Source organism: Chelonoidis abingdonii, chromosome 11, assembly GCF_003597395.2.
Source record: "Chelonoidis abingdonii isolate Lonesome George chromosome 11, CheloAbing_2.0, whole genome shotgun sequence".
Lineage (NCBI taxonomy): Eukaryota > Metazoa > Chordata > Testudines > Testudinidae > Chelonoidis > Chelonoidis abingdonii.
The window spans coordinates 34945204-34962792 of record NC_133779.1 but is presented as its reverse complement, the minus strand read 5'-3'; the positions used below and the strand labels follow the sequence as shown (position 1 = coordinate 34962792).

At 55.8% G+C, this 17589-nt stretch overlaps 1 pseudogene; it reads right to left on the bottom strand.

The window, feature by feature from the left end:
• Window positions 1-9168: 9168 nt before the first annotated feature.
• LOC116838141 (relaxin-3 receptor 1-like) lies at window positions 9169-10430 on the bottom strand (annotated as a pseudogene).
• Between the last annotated feature and the right edge of the window lie 7159 nt (window positions 10431-17589).

The following is a 17589-nucleotide window of genomic DNA, read 5'->3' as shown; positions in this document are numbered from 1 at the left end:
GAAGGGCCGGGATGGGAGGTGTGATCGATGGAGAAGGCTCCTCGCTTTCTCCCAATGCCTGCCCCATTGGCAGCCGCTCTCCCCTTAGTTAGCGCTCTAACTGTTTTTCCCCAAGCCCGGCCACGTTATCCTAGAGACCCAGATCGCTTGGCACGTAGCAAAACGTTGGCTAAGAGACAGGCCCAGCCAGCAAGCCCCTGGCAGAGCCCCGCCGCTAAGATTTGCTTCGGACAACGAACAGTAACGGATCCCTCGTAATGCTCAAAAGCAGCTGAGGGCAGGGAAAGCAGCGTCGAAACCCCAAAAAGCCTCGTCGCTCTTCATCTCCGTGCAGGGGGCACAAGTATTCTCTCGGGGCTGCGGCTGGCATGTCCCACTTCAGTGGAATCGTGGGGACAAAACAGCTCCCCGGCTACAGGGCTTCCCATAGTGTCCAGCACTGCACTACTGAAGCTCCTCTCCCAGGTGAAGGAGATCCGCAGATGGTGCACTGAGGACTCCAGGGAAGGACTTCTGTTCGCGCCTCCTCCTCGGAGAAGCGTCTCTGCAGGGGAACAGGAGAGATCTGTATAGTTTGCCGGCCGCTGGTGGAAACGCCGTGAGCAAAAGGGTGAGTGTAGCATGTCCTTGCTAGTGACCAGATCCCGGAGTCGGGTTGATGGGGAAAGTGGGCTCCAAAGGCCAATCCCACTGACATGCTCCATAGGCACCTGCTTTCTCGTGCCACCATCACTAATTGGAATGAACTCAGGCCAGGTCTACACTGGCTGGACTTTAAATCGGTTTAATGGCCGATATACAGATTTAACGCTGTAATCCGTTCACTGTTTAACACAGGCCTGGGCACCATCCACTGAACACTGGATCCAAGGGGGAGGGATGGTTTGATTAATGCTGAGCACGAAGTAAACAGAGGGGAGGTGCCCCCAGCAAAGGCAGAGCAGTATTTGTCACTGATAGCGTCCATCAAACTGAAATCACAGGCAACTTCCCCTGAGACCGTGTCATCTCCTGGAGGGATTAGCTCTGTTATTTCCCTGTGGGCTCTCTCTTCAACCCCACCCCCACCCCCATTGGTGCGTTCATCAAGCCAGCAGCCAGAGAGCCCCACAGTGATGCCGTCACCCCTTTTGACCCAAGCGATTGGCCAAAGTTATGGGCCTTGCAGGTTGTTTTTGCTAGTGATGGATTCAGGTAAATGTCTTGTTTCCCTGAGCACACGTGGAACCAAGTAGCAGGAGGGAGTTTCTTTGCTTGCAGCTCCAAGCCTCTTTCAGCCAGCCCTCTGCCCAAAAAGCACTCTCTAGGCTTTTCCCAAGGGTCGTGCCTTCCTTGCTGCTGCCTTCACTGGGGCTGTTTCTCTCCCAGGCACCCCCCACTTCAGCAAACACACCCCATGAGGCCCTTGTGCCCATGTGTTTCTGATTCCTGAGCCTCTGTTGTGGTTTGAAGCCCCCATTGTTGCCTACTTTGGGCCCAAATGAAGGGTGGTGGCTACATTCCCTTGTTCCAATGAGGTTTAGCCCAACCTATCCCAATATTTGACCCCCTTTTCCAATGGATTTGAGCAGGAGGCAGGGGTGCTGTGTAAGGTCCATGCTGCAGCACCTGGGACAGAGTGCACGCCGTGGGCTGAGTTTGCTAGTTCTCTAGTTTTGAAAGAGGTTGAGGTTCACCACCACTAGAGGCAGCAACACACGTGTCTCCTCCAGGAAGGGACTTCGACCAGGAGTCCGCTATTAACTAACCCCATAGGAAGAGGCAAAAGCAGGGGCTTCCAGATCCTTGGCATTCCCAGGGGAGGCCCAGACCTTTGCTGGGTATTACTGTTCTTGCTGGGGCCATTATATATTGCTGTTGCTGGGGTCTATTCAACAGCTGCTGTGGCCCACCTCAGAGGAGGCTGCATTGCAGTGGTGAACAGTGACCTCACCCCCATGGTTTGCAAAGCCCTGTGGGGATCCTTTGGAAACCCCACTGCCCGAGCCTTTCCCCGCTGCCTTCCCCTTGCCAGAGACTTTCACCACTGTGCGTATGTGATAGAGCCAGGCTGGTTGGGAACAGCAGAGGAGTAGACAGAAGATATACTGGCCACTGGATAAGCAGTTTTCTGTTCCCGGAGTGACCAGAGCAGGGGCTGCTCCAGGTCTAATGAGAACACCTGACTCCAATTAACCTGCTAGGAGTCAGGTGAGGCTGTTAAGCACCTGACTCTAATGAAGGCTCCTCCGATGCTATAAAAGGACTCACTCCAGCCTGCCCAGTGGAGGGGATGGGGTTGAACTGGTAGCAAGAATCTGAGAGTGAGGAGGCAAACTGTTGGAGGATTGAGGAGTACAAGCGTTATCAGACATCAGGAGGAAGGTCCAGTGGTGAGGACAAAGGTGTTGGGAGGAGGCCATGGGGAAGTAGCCCAGGGAGTTGTAGCTGTTGTGCAGCTATTCCAGGGGGCAGTCTAGACAGCTGCGATCCACAGGGCCCTAGGCTGGAACCCTGAGCAGAGGGCCAGCCTGGGTTCCCCCCAGACCTCCCAATTCCTGATCAGACACAGGAAGAATTGACCTGGACTGTGGCTTCTACCAGAGGGGAAGGTCTCTGGGCTGTTTCCTGACCCACAGCGTGAATCTTTGAGGTGAGCAAATCTGCCAATAAGCGCAGGACCCACCAAGGTAGAGGTGAGATGTTGTCACAGTAGGTACATGCCAGAGTATGGCTGCAGCCTGCCCTTCACGGCAAGGTAGCTACGCCTACCCTGCCGGCTGCTGCCAGTGTAGATAAGGCCTCGTTGTAGGGTTGTTCTCTCTTTCGCTCGCTCTGTCTCATACAACATCAAAGCAGCCCTGTTTGGTTGGCGTGTTTTCTGCCGTGATCTCCTGGTGCTGCATCTTCCCTTTGATCTCTGCTCCCTTTGCAGAGCTGAATGGAGAAGATGGTGATATGAAAATAACTCTCCGGGCTGCGCATTGCTGCCTACGCCAGACAAGGCATCTGGGCTTTTCTGTTTGTTTATGCAGCTGGAATAGCTTTACAAGGTCCCTGTCTGACCTGCATGCAGGTCCCAGGGAGGGTGACTGTAGAATCCCACACCAGTGCGGGTCACTGCAGCGCACCTAGCCGACCCAGCCATGTATGTGCCCTGAGGAGGCAGTGTGGTCCAGTGGCTAGGGCATGGGCCTGGCAGTCAAGGGTTCTGTTCCTGGCTAGACCTGCTTTGGGAACTTGAGTGAATTGTTTCCCCATCTACAAAATGGGGTTAATGAGTCTGACCTGCTTCATAGGTGGGGTCGTAAAGGCTTAATCAACGAATGTCAGTAAAGTGCTTTGAGATCCTCAGATGCAAGGTGCAAATTATTACAGGGATGGGTGGGCTAAGCTGGAGGTGATGGGTGAGGGGCAACTGGGGGTAAAGAGACTCAAGTTTTGACTGTCTGGGGGGCTGATTCCTCCCCGCCATGCACCTATGCGTGCCCATTAATGACAACTCAAGCCATGTGGCAGTGGAGAATCAGGAGTGGGGTGAGCTACTGAATCACAGCAGCCTTATGTACCAGTGGGATGCCACAGAACCGGAGTCACACCAGGACATCTCTGGCGTGAACCAAGCACACTGCTGAGGTGGAAAGTCAGTGTAAGTTACACAGCTCAGATTCCCTTAGATCCACCTTTGAATTTGGCCCGATGATAGCTCTCTTCCTCGCTCGCAGTGGGGAATTCTGATCGCAGGGATCCCGGTATACCTCATTGATTGCCAGGAAGTGACTCCGGCTTGACACTGAGATCAGAACTCCGGGCCAGTGGCTGATGCTTCCCCAGGGCCAGGAGACTGGCTGCTTTCTGCACAGTTGTGTTCCGGGTGTGCGGCTGGTTGGGAGTGGGGGCTGTTTCCCTCCCGCTTCCTACCTCTGTAAATCTGCTTTGCTTAAGACCATTGAGAAATCTATAGGGAAATGAATTGATTTTTAGTTCAGAAACATTGATAAAAATGGGGGGTTTCTTAAGCAAGGAGACAAAAAAAATCCCAATTGAATTTAAAAATCTATTGTCTGATTTAGGGCCCAATCCTACAGCCGCTGAGCACCTTGGCCCTGCCCAGGAAAAACTTCCTCTCTGTAAAAGCAGTCGGACGATGGACCAGGCTGCCGAGGGGGGTTGTGGAAGCTCCTTTGCTGGAGGTTTTCAAAAGGAGGCTGGAGCCATCTGTCTTGGACCCAGCAAGTCCTGCATCTCGGCCAGGGGTTGGACTGGCTGACCCTACGGTGCTATGACCCAGCATAGAACTTAAGCATGTGTTGAACTTCAAGCACATCTAAAGCCCTCTCAGTCAGTAGCACCAGGCACGGGCTGGAAGGGAAACTCCTATTTCAGCCCTTTGCTAGACTGGGACCAGAGTGCTCAGCTCGTCTGCAGGATCAAGCACTAAGGGCTCGACCCCAGGCAGGGCCAGTCTGCCCGCACCCTACCCCCACCAGCTGCACCCAACAGCTGGCAGAATTAGGCTCTTCAAACTTGCCAGTGACAGCAAAGCGAAGGGTCTGGTTCTCCTCTGACTGGGAACAAGTCCAGCGCTGCGCCCGATTTACACCTCAGGGACCCAGACAAGAGCCAGGCTCTGAGAGTTTGAGGCTGCAGCTTGGTCCTTGACCTCTTCATCCTTCCCCCCCCCCCAGCCCCCTCCTTCAGGCCCTTTCCCCCCTCAGCCCCTCCTTCAGGCCCTCCCCTTATGGCAGCTACTCCCTGGGGCAGAGAGTTCTGACCCCTGGAGCAAAGGAGACCGCAAATCAATCACTTTAATCTCCAGCTTAGAATTTCCTCTCGAGCTGCAGGGAAGTGTCACGTGCAAGGCGGTTTGGCTGTTCGCTGATGCTGTTTATTAGTCTCGCTTAAGCCACCCAGGGCTTTGATGGTGTTTTCCCAGCTGCCTGCAGCAGCCCTTTGAACTGAGCAGAGCAAAGCTGCGTGTGTAGATACCCATCAGCTCCATTTGTGGCCACAGCAAAAGGGAGGCGAGGAAGCTGTTTCTACAGCTGTGCGTTCACATGGGGATCGCATCAAAGGGTGACACATAACGTTCACAGGTGGGATCGGAGACGAGCAATAAAATATTTAATTAGAAGCAGGGCTCTGACATTTGGGTTTTACATTTATCTAAAAGGTTGCGGCTCCCCTGATCTACAAGCAGCCAAGGGCTTCTGCTGTCAAAGCCACTCGTGATTTCTGTTGTGTGGCTTCATTAATTCAGACACCAGCCTCTCCTGTTCATCTGCCCTCCCACACAAGCGCCTGTTGGCTTCCGGTTGTTAAGGGAGCTGGACTGCATGGCAGAGCCCCCAGCGTCTCAGGGCTTGCCGTGCTTGACACGGTATGTCTGACAAAAGATAAAAGGAGATGGAGTGGAGTCTAAGACCACCCCACAGGGCTTAGCAACAGCAATTAAGCCTTACCTACGCACTAGGTCAGTCTCCTTATCCCCCTTTTATGGAGGGGAAACTGAGGCACAGAGTGGGACTAGGACTTGCCCCAGGCCACCCAGTGAGACTCTGGTAGAGTCAGGAACAGAGTCAAGCTCTTCTGACCCCCTCTCCTGTGCGTTCACTGCTGAACCCTGCTGCTGTCACCATTCCCATTACCAACCCTGGGTCAGATTCTCAGCTGGTGCAAACTGCTGGAGTTCATTGGTGGAGCTCCGGCGAATTATACCAGCTAAAGACTTGTGCCCAGGCTTTTCTTGGGGGTTACGCCAAGGGCCTAAGAGATGCATTTTCAAAACCTCACAGCTTCCATTTAGGCATCTAGATAAAATGGTTGGATTTCCAAATGCAGAAATGTTGACTCTGTCTAGGCTGTAATTTGACATAGCTGGGGGCCCAACGCTCAGCTTCGCCAGTGCAGCTCCACTGACAGGAGCATTGGGACAATGGTCTCACACCAGACACATGGGTCCTCCTCAGGCTGCTTGGTGTGCATAAGGCAGATTGGAGCAAGAGAGACTGAGACAGCTTCTTCACCTTCCAGGAAGCCGGGAGGAGGTAGAACATCCAGGCCCCTGGCAGGCCAGGGAGTAGAGATCTGAGTGAAGCTCCTGAAACTCCATTGAAACACTCTGACCTGGATTCAGCCCATTGTGCTGAATGGGGTCACAGAGAGCGATCAGTGGGGGTGAGGAAGGGTTCCCAGGGGCAGGTTATCCCACAGCTGGGTTTTCTTGCCACTTCCTCTGAAGCATCTGGTGTTAGTCATGGCCCTTAGGTCAGATCAGTCCAGCCAGGCTGACGTTCTTGTGACCGGGCACACAGCGTTTACAACGGGGTGTCACCCCATGCTGCCGCTGGCTGGAGACGTGGCAGTGTCATGGCGTAAAAGAGCATGACGCAAGGACAGTGTGGCCGAGCCCAGAGCTCCAGAACACCGTGAGATTATTGAGTGATGGCTTGAGAATAAATAAATGTTGAGTTCTTTTTATTTCCCTTTGGCTTTTGAGCCGTTTGGATACCCTGGCGTCACGTTGTCAAGCTTGTCTCTGCAACCACGCGGGCTTGAAACTTCCTTTCCCTCTGGAAGCTGAGATTCTCCTGCAATCGCATCATTCCAGCAGCTGGGGCTTTAAGGAAAACACTAGCGAGCGCGATAAAATCACAAACAGACGGTGCTGCAATGATTTTTGTGGCTCACAGAGGCTCCTCCCAAGGACCCCAGCTGCGCTAATAGCTAACCTAGAGGTAGGCAACCTATGGCACGCGTGCCGAAGGCGGCACACGAGCTGATTTTAGTGGCACTCACACTGCCCGCGTCCTGGCCACCGGTTGGGGGGGGGGGCTCTGCATTTTAATTTAATTTTAAATAAAGCTTCTTAAACTTTTAAAAACCCTTATTTACATACCACAATAGTTTAGTTCTATATTATAGACTTATAGAAAGAGACCTTCTAAAAAAGTTAAAATGTATGACTGGCACATGAAACCTTAAATCAGAGTGAATAAATGAAGACTCGGCACAGCACTTCTGAAAGGTTGCCGACCCCTGAGCTAACCACTCACCAGTAATTAAAGGACAAAGCAGAGAGCCTACTGCTTTGAAGTCAAACCAGTCTGGAGCAGGTTCAGTGTGTCGGGAAGATCAAGAAACTAATTGGATCGAGGACAGCCTGGGAACTCAGAGTCCCACAGTGACTAAGAAAGAGTCTGGCTGAGCTGAAGCTCAAGGTGGCTGGGCCAAGTGGAACCCACAGAAGTAGGCAAGGACAGCACAGGAATGAGGTGAGATCAGATGCATTTGGAGTCTTATTTTAGCCATTTTCTCACAGAGTGTGATGTTCCTATGGCTGGAGAAGCCCAGCTCTGCTTGGAACAAGCTGTTCTCTGTCGCTGCATTTAGCAGCTGTTTAGAGCAGCCGGAGGTGATACAGTTGGGAAGCAGCAGGGGTGCTGTACCCTGGTGATCCAGTCAGATGTGGCCTGTCCGGTGGGGAGTTTCACTCAGAGAGGAGGCCTGTCACCTGGGACGAAGTGCCCATGGAGAGAGAGATCCCAGGGGCAGCTCACCCTGACCCATAACACACACACGAGCCTGCCTGCCTGCTCATGGCTTTCGGAAGAAGCAAAGACTTAGGACGTTCCCAAGGGGCTGGCGCTGCCTGCCCTCCGTTGCCTGCTTGTGCAGGAGTTTGAGCCTCTTTTCGTTTATGCCAGTGAGGGGCCTTTTACACAACTGCCTTTCCTGCCTACCCGGTTATAGGACATCCGGTCCCAGGGATGCAGGCGTCCCTACAGCCTAAAGCCAACCCCCCAGGACAGCCAGAAGAGGCATTTTGGTCTGTTGCCCTGGTCGTCTAATTCACACACTTGCAATTACACTTGTCTTGAAACCTGCAATCAAGGCTCCATCCTCCCCTGCCCCGCTGTGTTTGTGATTGCGGAGCCAGGGCTTGAGACATCCCCCCACCATTCAGAAGCCTCGCTAGCCCCCGGGGACTGATCAAAGAGCCAGGTTTCAACTCCCTGCTCCCCCACTGCGTTAAGCCAGAGAAAAGGGGCTTAGGGGGGCTGGTGGGACCAGGACTTGTCTTCTCTGCCAGGCAGTTTGCAGGATCAGTGTGTGCGTGTGCATGCTCTCTCACACATGCTAACTTGTTTTCATTCACCGACACCCCCCCCCCACACACAGCCAAGCAGCCATCTAGGAGCAGGATTGCTTTCCCCAGTTGTGCGCCGAGACCCCTGGACTCTTTAATGACTTTACTGTTAGACTTTCACACACGACTTGGGTTTTGTCGCCATTGAAACACTTGCACAATTGCAGATCCCCTTCTTTGCCCCCAGAACCGCCACTTCCCAAAGCAATTGGGTCCCGATCCGGAGCAGGGATGGCTGGGTTCCCAGCTCCAGCTCTGCTCGGGGGAACTGCCCCGGCCTCGATCCCCCAGGCAGGGGAGAACCGTTGCCAAAGCACAAATTCATGTCCATAGGATCAGCCTGTCTTGGGTTTCTCGCCTCAGCTGGGAGTTTCCCAAGGGTTCTTCGGGCGCTGTCCGGAGTGCTGAAATCCTTCTTTGCTTGGGGCATCGAAGCAAGACTTCAAAGGGAGAACAGTAGGGAGGCGTTCCCCCCTCGCCCCCCAACACCCTGCCTTAGAAACTCTTCTCTTTACCCTATAAGTCTGTGACTTTCAGCGAACCAGAGGAGATTGAGACACTCAGTTCCTATTCATTTGAATGGGAATCGGGAGTCCAGAGCCCTTAGCTTGGAAAATCTCTGCCTAGAGCTGATCTCCAGGGATTTTGTGCCTTAAACACTTGGATCCCACATAAATTTTAAAGACTGACTAGATTCCCCACTACACACACACACTGCTCCCCCTTTAGTGTCATTATTTGTATTCCGGGGCCCCCAAAGTCTCCAGTGCAGGGAGCTGAATGAACAGACACTACTGCCCCAAATGTATCCGGATAGCACTTAGTGACCCCCATTGAGACTGCAGCCCCTTTGTGCTAGGCACTGTACATACACAAAGCAGGAGACATTCCCTGCCCCGGAGAGCTTGCAATCTAAACAGGCAAGACAGACAAAAGGTGGGAGGGAGACGGAGGGCCAGAGTCAGGGAGAGACCCCAGTTGTCCTGGGTCCTAATCTGGTGCCTCAGCCATGATACCTCTAAATTGAGATGAGTGCCGTTTCACCCACGGCACAGAGGCTCAGGCAGTTCCCTCTCTGCTAGCAGGGCTGAGCCTGCCTGGGGTGGGCTTTGCTGGCACGTTTGCCAAAGGAAGGGGTTACCTTGAGCAAGAGTCCCTTCAGCGCCTCTCGGAACTCCCTTCTCACCAGGCAGTACAGGATGGGGTTGAGGCAGCTGTTGGTGTGAGCCAGGCACACGGTGATGGGGAAGATGTACGCCTGGGTGTTGTAGAAAGCTTCAGTGAAGGGCACCAGGTTGAATTTGATGAAGATGCCCCAGGCCGTCAGGGCTTGGTTGGGGAGCCAGCAGAGGAAGAAGGAGAGCACCACGATGGTGACCAATTTGGTGACCCGGGACCTTGCCTTGGGGTTGCTGCTGCTCATCCTCATCCTGCTCAGGAACCGGAGGAGGAGGATGTAGCAGGCCGAGATGATGGCCAAGGGGATGACAAAGCCCAGCAGGACCTTCTGGGTCTGGTACAAGCCCAGCAGGAACTGGGGGTCGAGGTCTTTCAGCTCTGGGAACTTAACCAGGCAGAGCTCATCCCCAGAGACCCTGTGGGTGGTGGAGAAGATGGCGTGTGGCAAGGTGGCTAAGGCGGCAAAGAGCCAGATGATGGCACTGGCCACCTTAGCCAGACGCCTGGAGGAGGAGCCCCGGTTGGCCTTCAGGGATGACACCACAGAGCAGTAATGGGTCACGCTCATGGCAGTGAGGAAGAAGACGCTGGCGTACATATTCATGGCCGAGACTGAGGAGATCAGCTTGCACATGAGCTTGCCCAAGGGCCAGCTGAAATCCAGGGCCGTGTCCACCCGCCCAGAAGGGCAAGGTCAGGACAAACTGGAAGTTGGTCACCGCCAGGTTGAGCATGAAGAAAGTCACGCTGGACTTTCTCCGGTGGTGCCTGGAGCCCAAGAGGAAGAACACCAGCAGGTTGCCCAGCACCCCGAGGGTGCAGACGGTGGAGTAGACAATAGTGAGAGCGATCCTGGTGGCTTGGGTGCCGTCCGAAGGCAGGAAGGTGACCAGGTCCACCAGACTCTGATTGGATATAGTCCTGTTGCCTCCTGCCGGGAGTTTCTCCTCCGTGCTGCAGCAGTTGTGCTCAGACGTGCTGGTGCTTGCTCCTCGCCTTCCCTTTTTAAACCATGGCTTGCGCCAGGCTCTGCTTTTTGCTGCTTCCACCAAGTTTCTGATCTGATCTCTCGGCACCACTCGGTTTTGATCAGCCCGCAGATAGCCCCCTCCCTGCCATGCATGGCAAGAGCGGGGGAGCAGCAAAACTGCTGCCTGCTCCCCCCAGCTGACTCTTTCCTCTCCTGCACTGCTGCACACGCTCCCTTGGCAGGGAAACAGCAGGCAAGGACGGTGCGGTGGAGAGGCTCAGACAAGGAAATGGGTGGGAGAGGAGAGGAATCGCAGTGTGAGCAGGAGCAATATTAAGGTGACTTTTGCCAATGTCCCCCGTGGGATGATCACCGTATTTCTTCTTGGCACTACAGCAACACTCAGGCCCCCCGACTCGGCATCAGCATCTCATTGTGTTCGACGCCATCCAGACATGTAGTCAAACGACATGCCTTGCTCGAAACGGGGGAAACTGAGGCACAGAGCCGGGAACTGAGCTGCCGGGTGACCTTGGACAAAGGGCTTCCCCTCCTGCCTTTGTCTATATAGACTGTGAGATCCTTGGGGCTGGGACAGTCTCTCACTGTGTGTCTGGACAGCACCTGGTACCCCAGGGTCCATACCACCTCTGGGTGCTACTGGAATATACCTGCTAATAATATGACTATCTGTGGTAGGTATCTGGCCCCCCATCACCACCGTATCTGAACTCCTTCCATTCATCAATGCTGTTACCCCCATTGTACTGCGGGGGGACTGGGAGATTAGGGGATGCACCCAAGGACACAAAGGACAGTTGTGGTAAAGCAGGGCTTGACCTTGTGTCTCCTGAGCTCTAGGCTAGCTCAGCCCTAACCCCTGGTTCGTCTCACGAAGGGCAACAGCAAGGTAGCAAACAGTCGTATATGACAGCTGGGTCCCGTTTCACACCCATTTTGCTCTGGAGATCATTCAAGTTGCAGGGCAGCGGAGAATCTTTATTGTTCCTTCCACGCTCACTCAACTTATTCCTGATTTACAGCAGCGAGGGAAGAATCTGCCTCTGCAGTTTGACCTCTCTACCCTACCGATCAGCCAGTGTCGTCTTCAAACAACCCTTGGAAGCGAGCACTGGGGGAGGCATTTCAGTTCTCCAGGCTGGATTTCCAGGGGGGCCAGATCTTCATTTCCAGCGTTCCCCGGTGGTGGCATTAGGAGTCAAAATGGGATACAAGGATCTTGCAAGGCTTTTGGACCCAATTTAATCCTCTGAACAAACGCATCATCTCCAGAGGAGAGACCCACTTAGCAGATAACCACTGCTTTCCCTGCACTTCAAATCCTCTGCCTGTCAGATTGAAAACTGCATTCAATTTCCCCTCTTGCCCTCCTCATTTCACCTGCCAGCTTCCAGCCTGGAGAGGCGGACTGCTGGCTATTTAATCTTAAATTACACCTTTGTCAAAAGCACTTTCCATGAGCACTGGGGGCATGTCGCTAGCATAGCGGTGACCAGAGCGGGCCCCCAAGCTGCTCACCTGGCTTTGATTCCTAGCCAGCATGACAGTGAATGGGGCTGTTTTAAGGTGATCAGTTGTTGTCCGTGACCACTGGAAGTTAATTGACTTAATCTGCAGCAAGGAGAGTTAGGGTGGGTATTAGGGGAAAGTTTCTAACTCTCAGGGGCGTCAGGCTCTGGATCAGGCTCCCAGGGGAGGTTGTGGAAGCCCCGGCACTGGAGGTTTTTAAGGGCAGGTTGGACAAACCCCTGTCAGGGCTGGTCAAGGTTGACTTGGTCCTGCCTCAGCGCAGGGGGCTGGACTAGGTGACCTCAGGAGGTCCCTTTCGGTCCTACATTTCTATGATTCTCTGAGCTATCCTGGCTGGGAGCAGGGGAAGCCAAGAAGCCTCAGGTGGCTTCCCCCCATTCCTGGCAGGGAATAGGAAGAAGGGGGTGGGGAACAACCTGCCGGGGGCCTGTGGGGCAGACAGGGGCCAGCAGAGTGCTGCCAGTGGAGCTGAGACTGGGCTCTCAGTGCCCCACGCTGTCCCTCTTAGGTCGGTGGAAGCGCTCCAGGTGAGGACGCTCACCACCGACTCAAGGACATGCACTGCCAGTAGTTACTGTGGTGGCTGTAAGTCAACCTAATGTCGGTTGACTTAGGTTTGTAGAGTGGACATGCCCTCAGGGTAATGAGATTTCCCTTCAAAGGCGGCTCCATCTCACCCCCTGCCTTGTCCCCCATACCCCCACCCTGACTCTGTCCTTGCTGGGCCGCACTCTGGTGCACTCAGCCAGCTCGCTCCCTGCGACCGGAATACGAACAACCCCCACCACCACCCCTGGGCTTCTGCAGCTCAGAACAAAATCAATTACTTGCAAATTGGTGCTCATCCCCCCAATGGGATTGGCAGCCGCTCGTAAGCCTGGCAAAGCGTCCTTGGGCGAGGCTGTAATTTTCATCCTCGAGCCCTTCTTATCCTGGGCAGTAATTTGAGCCCGGTGGCAGGTGCATTTTAATCAGCCTTTCCCCGACTCCAAGGCTGTGAGAAGTGACTATTGGCATTTTTGTACAAAGAGCCCTGGCTGGATACATCCGCTAGCCAGTGCCGTGCATTGCAAAGGGAGCAAGCTGCAGCTGGAGTGCTCCTTCCACACGGCGCCTCTGCATTAACGTCGTCCTGCCGTCCTCACTCGGGCAAAACTTCTGTTGAGCTCTAGGGGGGTCATGCCTGAATAAGAGCAGAGCAAAAGGACCTGACCCTGGGAGCTTCTCATTATTATGGTGGTGCCAAGAGGCCCCCCAACCAAGCTCAGAGTCCCACTGCGCCAGGTGCTGTACAAGCACAGAAGAGGAGGCAGCCCTCCCCCGAAGAGCTGACAATCGCAACGGACCAAGAGGGAGAGTGACCCACCCAAGGTCAAACAGCAGCACAGTAGCAAAGCGGGCACTAGCTCCCTGGTCTGCTGAGTCCCCATCCAGTGATCTATCCTCTGGACCGCGCTGCCTCTCTGGGACTTCCCGGAGCCTCCACACCTCTCCTTGACTCTGGGAGGCTCTGACGGGGCTTGGCCCCATGCCTCTGCGTCCTGTATGGCAGTGCTGGCTTTGAGTCAGCTGCTCTGCTCAGCCCCTGCTCCAGCCAACTTCTGCTGCGACATCAAGGCCAAATCCCAAGGGTCCTTACTCAGTTTGTACATTCCCTTTGCCCTTAAGGGGAGTTTGCCCAAGCACGGGACTTCAGGATCTGCCCCGTGCCACACGTAACCACTGAAATGCAGCCACTTCTGGGGTGGAGGGAAGAGCGGAAGCCAACTGGCTACCCCCTGGCAGGAGGTGGAGGGGAAATGTGGGCTAAGGACAGCAGGGTAAATCCATAACAATGCCCAGCCCCGATTCCCTGCCTGCCAGTAATTTGTTCCCTCTCCTCCCCACGTTCTCCTGGCCTGTTCGCCCACACCCTAACAGGGAGAACCAGCCTCGCACTCTTCTCTCTCGACGCCAGTTAGGAGCTCAAGGTGTCTGTGGCAAACTCCATCTATCTATCAGGCATCAAAGGGTAACCCTCCCCCCACCCCAGCCGTGGTATCTCACAGCCCCTCGCACCATGGCCCCCTGAGTTCTGCCCATGTTGTGGTCAGGACCTCGCCTGATGAAAGCTGAGTGCAGAGGAACAAGGCATTGGCCCAGCAAGGCTGAGGTCTGTCTCCAGCCAGGGCCCACCCCTAGGGCTAGGAGGGAAGGGAAAGGCTCCTCCTGGTGCAGTGGGCTCAAGGCTGCATGTAATGAAGGAAACGCTGCGCCCCGAAGCATGTGGTTAGGTTACCTGGGGAGGGAGTGCGTCCAACACCCAGAGCGATGGAGATGCTGCTACTTCTCGGCTTCACTTTTCTAGAGCATCGCTACCCAAAGGCTCCCCGAGCAGCGTGCAGCCTGCACTGGCAGAACTCCCGCCCCCTCTGCGGGAATGCGGCCACCTCTGGGCTGCCGCACCCGCTTCTCCAGAGGGGAGTGGAGGAATCCCTTCTTGGCCGGTGGAGCGTGGCCATGATCCAGTGTAGAATGGGGCTGGGATGCCGGCTTTGCCCCTTTGCAGCTGGACAAGTGGCAACACGGATACGTGAGCACCACTTTTGTCCTCTGCTCATAATGTTCATCTTTGCCCTCCTGCAGACCCCTGGCCCCTTCAAGTGCAGAGGGGCCAGCTTCTCTCTGCCAGCACAAGTGCCCCCCAGGAGGACCTGATTAAAGCACAAGGTAACAGCTGGGGCTAGTCATGAGTGGAACACAGGTGTGAACGGGGACGGGCCTTTACAAGGAATGGCAGGAGGGCTCTGGGGGAGGCTGAGGGCAGCAAAGCAGCACAGGGGTAAGTCTGCTGCCCATCCTGAGCCGGAGAGCCAGGGCCGGGAGGCAGGAGAGGGCTGAGGGTCTTAGATCAGCGGTGGTGCTACTCTGCCAACCTGGAAGCCAGGAAGATGCTTGGAAGGTCTCCTGCGGGGAAGTCTTCGGTGGCCGTGCTGCTGAAAGGGCAGGCGAGTCTGGACGGTGCAGAAGATGCTGGAGCAAGGACTGTGTTTTGGGACTGCCCCAGACCAGGTGCACCGTGTGGGGAATAAATACAACACAAATTGGGCTTTCCAGGACTCTGGTCTGTTTATGGGATAATCAGCTGGCTCCGGGTAGGGTCCTACTGGACCCAAGAGAACTTGTGGTGGAGTCTCTAAGGGTGGGTCGACAAGGCCATTAACAACAGAGGAGGGAGGGTCCCAGAGCTCTGGCTGCAGCCTCAGCCCAAGCATCTGCACCCGTCTCCTGAGCCCTGCATGCCCGAGGCAGCTGGCACGGGCCAGCCGCAGGTGGCTGATTGCAGTGTAGACACGCCATATAAGACCAAAACTAAGAGTCCTGGAGACTGAATCTTCTGGTTATGTCCTGACCTGGCCCTGCCCTGGGGGACAGAGGGGAGTCAGCCAGCAATGGGGGGGACTTGGACCGCTGCCCTCTAGGAATGAAGGGGATGTGCCTGCAGTGCCCCCTTCTGCCCCTGCCCCGATGCTTTGCTGAGTGGTGGTTGCATTTGATACACGCACCTGCCTGCCCCGTGACCCTCCACTGGGATTTGCAGCCAGGTTTCCAGCAAGGAAAGGCCGACACCTCCTTATTCTCACTCTGCCCCCCCCACCTCTGTACCTGCCCCCTCCTCCTTCAGTCCCACGGGTCTGCCACTCCCAAGGACCATATGCCCTCAGCCCCCGCCACCAAGGAAGTGCTACCAGGCCCCTGTTGTTCAGCCAGCTGCAACCGTATGGTCCTGCCCTGCCGGGTATCCCTCCTACAGCTGCTCGCCTCTCCCTGGCATTAGTCTTACCCCTTGCCCTGCCCCCCAAGTTCTGCGCTAGCTCTTTCTTGCGGCTCCCCCATCCATGAGTGAGTGCCAAAGGGGCCAGCGTAAAGCCGTGTGGGCACTGGTGGAGCGGGAAGCCAGCCAGTGTTTCCTCCTTGCTACAAGGGAATCTGCCGGAGGCGGTAGCCCCCTCCCCATGACGCCCTGCCTGCCCCCCATGGGGCTGATTTTTTGAAGCCTTTGCAGCTCCCATTGACTTGGGTGCTCGGCATGTCTGAAATCTGGTCACAGGGAGAGTGCAGGGAAAGCGTCCTCGGGTGGGGGGGGAGGTGTGTGGAAAGCCGTGGGCACTCGGGTGCTGGCCTTTGGCCATCCCAGCATTGGCCAGCCCCATACACCTTCCTGGTTCCACCCCGGCCAAACTTCACAGTTGTTTCTTCCAAAATAGTTTATTAGGAGACGAAAACTAAGGCTTAAACCCCACCCCTCCAAACACAGAGAAACACCAAATATCCCAACATCCCCTGCCAGGTCCCTCCTGGCCATGTGCCCCCCCACCCCCGGAGAGAATTGCAGCATGTGCCCCACTCTAGCCAGGGACACAGGCTGCCCTGGCACCAGCTGGATTTCGCAGGCCTCCCTCTGGGAAGGGCTCTGAGGCCCCAGGCGGGGTCAGTAGCCACCACCTCAGGGGTTCTCCCTATGCCTCCCTCCCATGATATTAGCCTGGGGAACAGGGTCTCCGAGGGAAGTGGGGGAGGCACCCAGGCAGGGCTCATGCTGCCTTGCTTAGGGGGTTCAGTTCCAGCATCTTAGCACTGGCGTCCCATCGATTGTCAGGGGCCCTGTGCACATGACCTCCGGCAGTCTCTCTCTCTCACACGTACAGCTCCAGACGCTCCACCTCTACCTGGCGGCTAAGCCGGATCCCAGCATGGGGCTCGGTGCATCGCAGCTGTCAGGCGTGGTCAGTGCTGCTTCGCTGAACTCGGAAGTGAACTTCTGGCTCCTGAGGGGTTGTGCCCCCCACCCCAACTGTGCCTAGCCATTTCAACTCCCCACCTCATCCTCTCCGTGCGCCCCAGGAGAGGCAGTGCTAGGAGCAGGCAGAGCCCGAGCTCCCTAGCCAGTGTCCCTGGGGCCTGCCTTGAGTATTAACCAGCTCCGCACACGCTGGGGAGAGCAACCCGTGGCTTCCCAGCCCTTCCCCTGGTCTTTTCACCAAGGGCCCCAGCTCCGCCTTGCTCCTCTCTCAGACAGGATCAGATCCCATTTGGAAACTGCACGGACCCCTTCCCCACTGCCTCTGGATCCCCCTGCTCACCTCAGCCGCTCCAGGCTGCCCAGATGCCTGCAGAGTGGAGCTGCAGGGCGGCCTGGTTTCCACCTTTGAGGTGATTTTGGGGTTACGCACCCAGAGGTCACATGCTGTGGGGCCGGGAGGGGACCGACCCGTCCCTTTCCGCGGAGCAGCCTGTGCCTGTGAGGCTCTGTGCAGGTCCCCACCTCCCCTCTCCAAGCCGAGGGAGCACAGAGAAGAGACTCGAATGTGGGGCTGGACAGGCAGCGCTGGGATAAATGTCTCCAGTCCCAGAGGGGTGTTACCAAAAGGGGGGAAGGGGCAGTAAAGGAAGAGGAAATGTCAGACAATTAGCAGAGAAACCTCCCAGTCCATGGAATCCACAGGGGACCTGGCGGGAGCCCCGTGTTTAGGCAGCGACCATACCCCAACCCGGGGTGGGGGCCGGGGGTGGAAGGCTGGATGGGGGCTGGAGAGTCTTGTTCCCCTGCAGCTCTGGCCTGGGTGAAACAGCAGCTGCCCAGGGGCCAGGCTCCCCTCCCCTGCGAATGCTGGAGCCTCAGAGGAGCCAGCTGCCCCCCCTCTTTTTACCCACCTTCTCTCTCACTCGTTCACCACACTCGCTCTGCCCCCCTGCCCCCGGGCAGGCCCTCAGGGCAGCA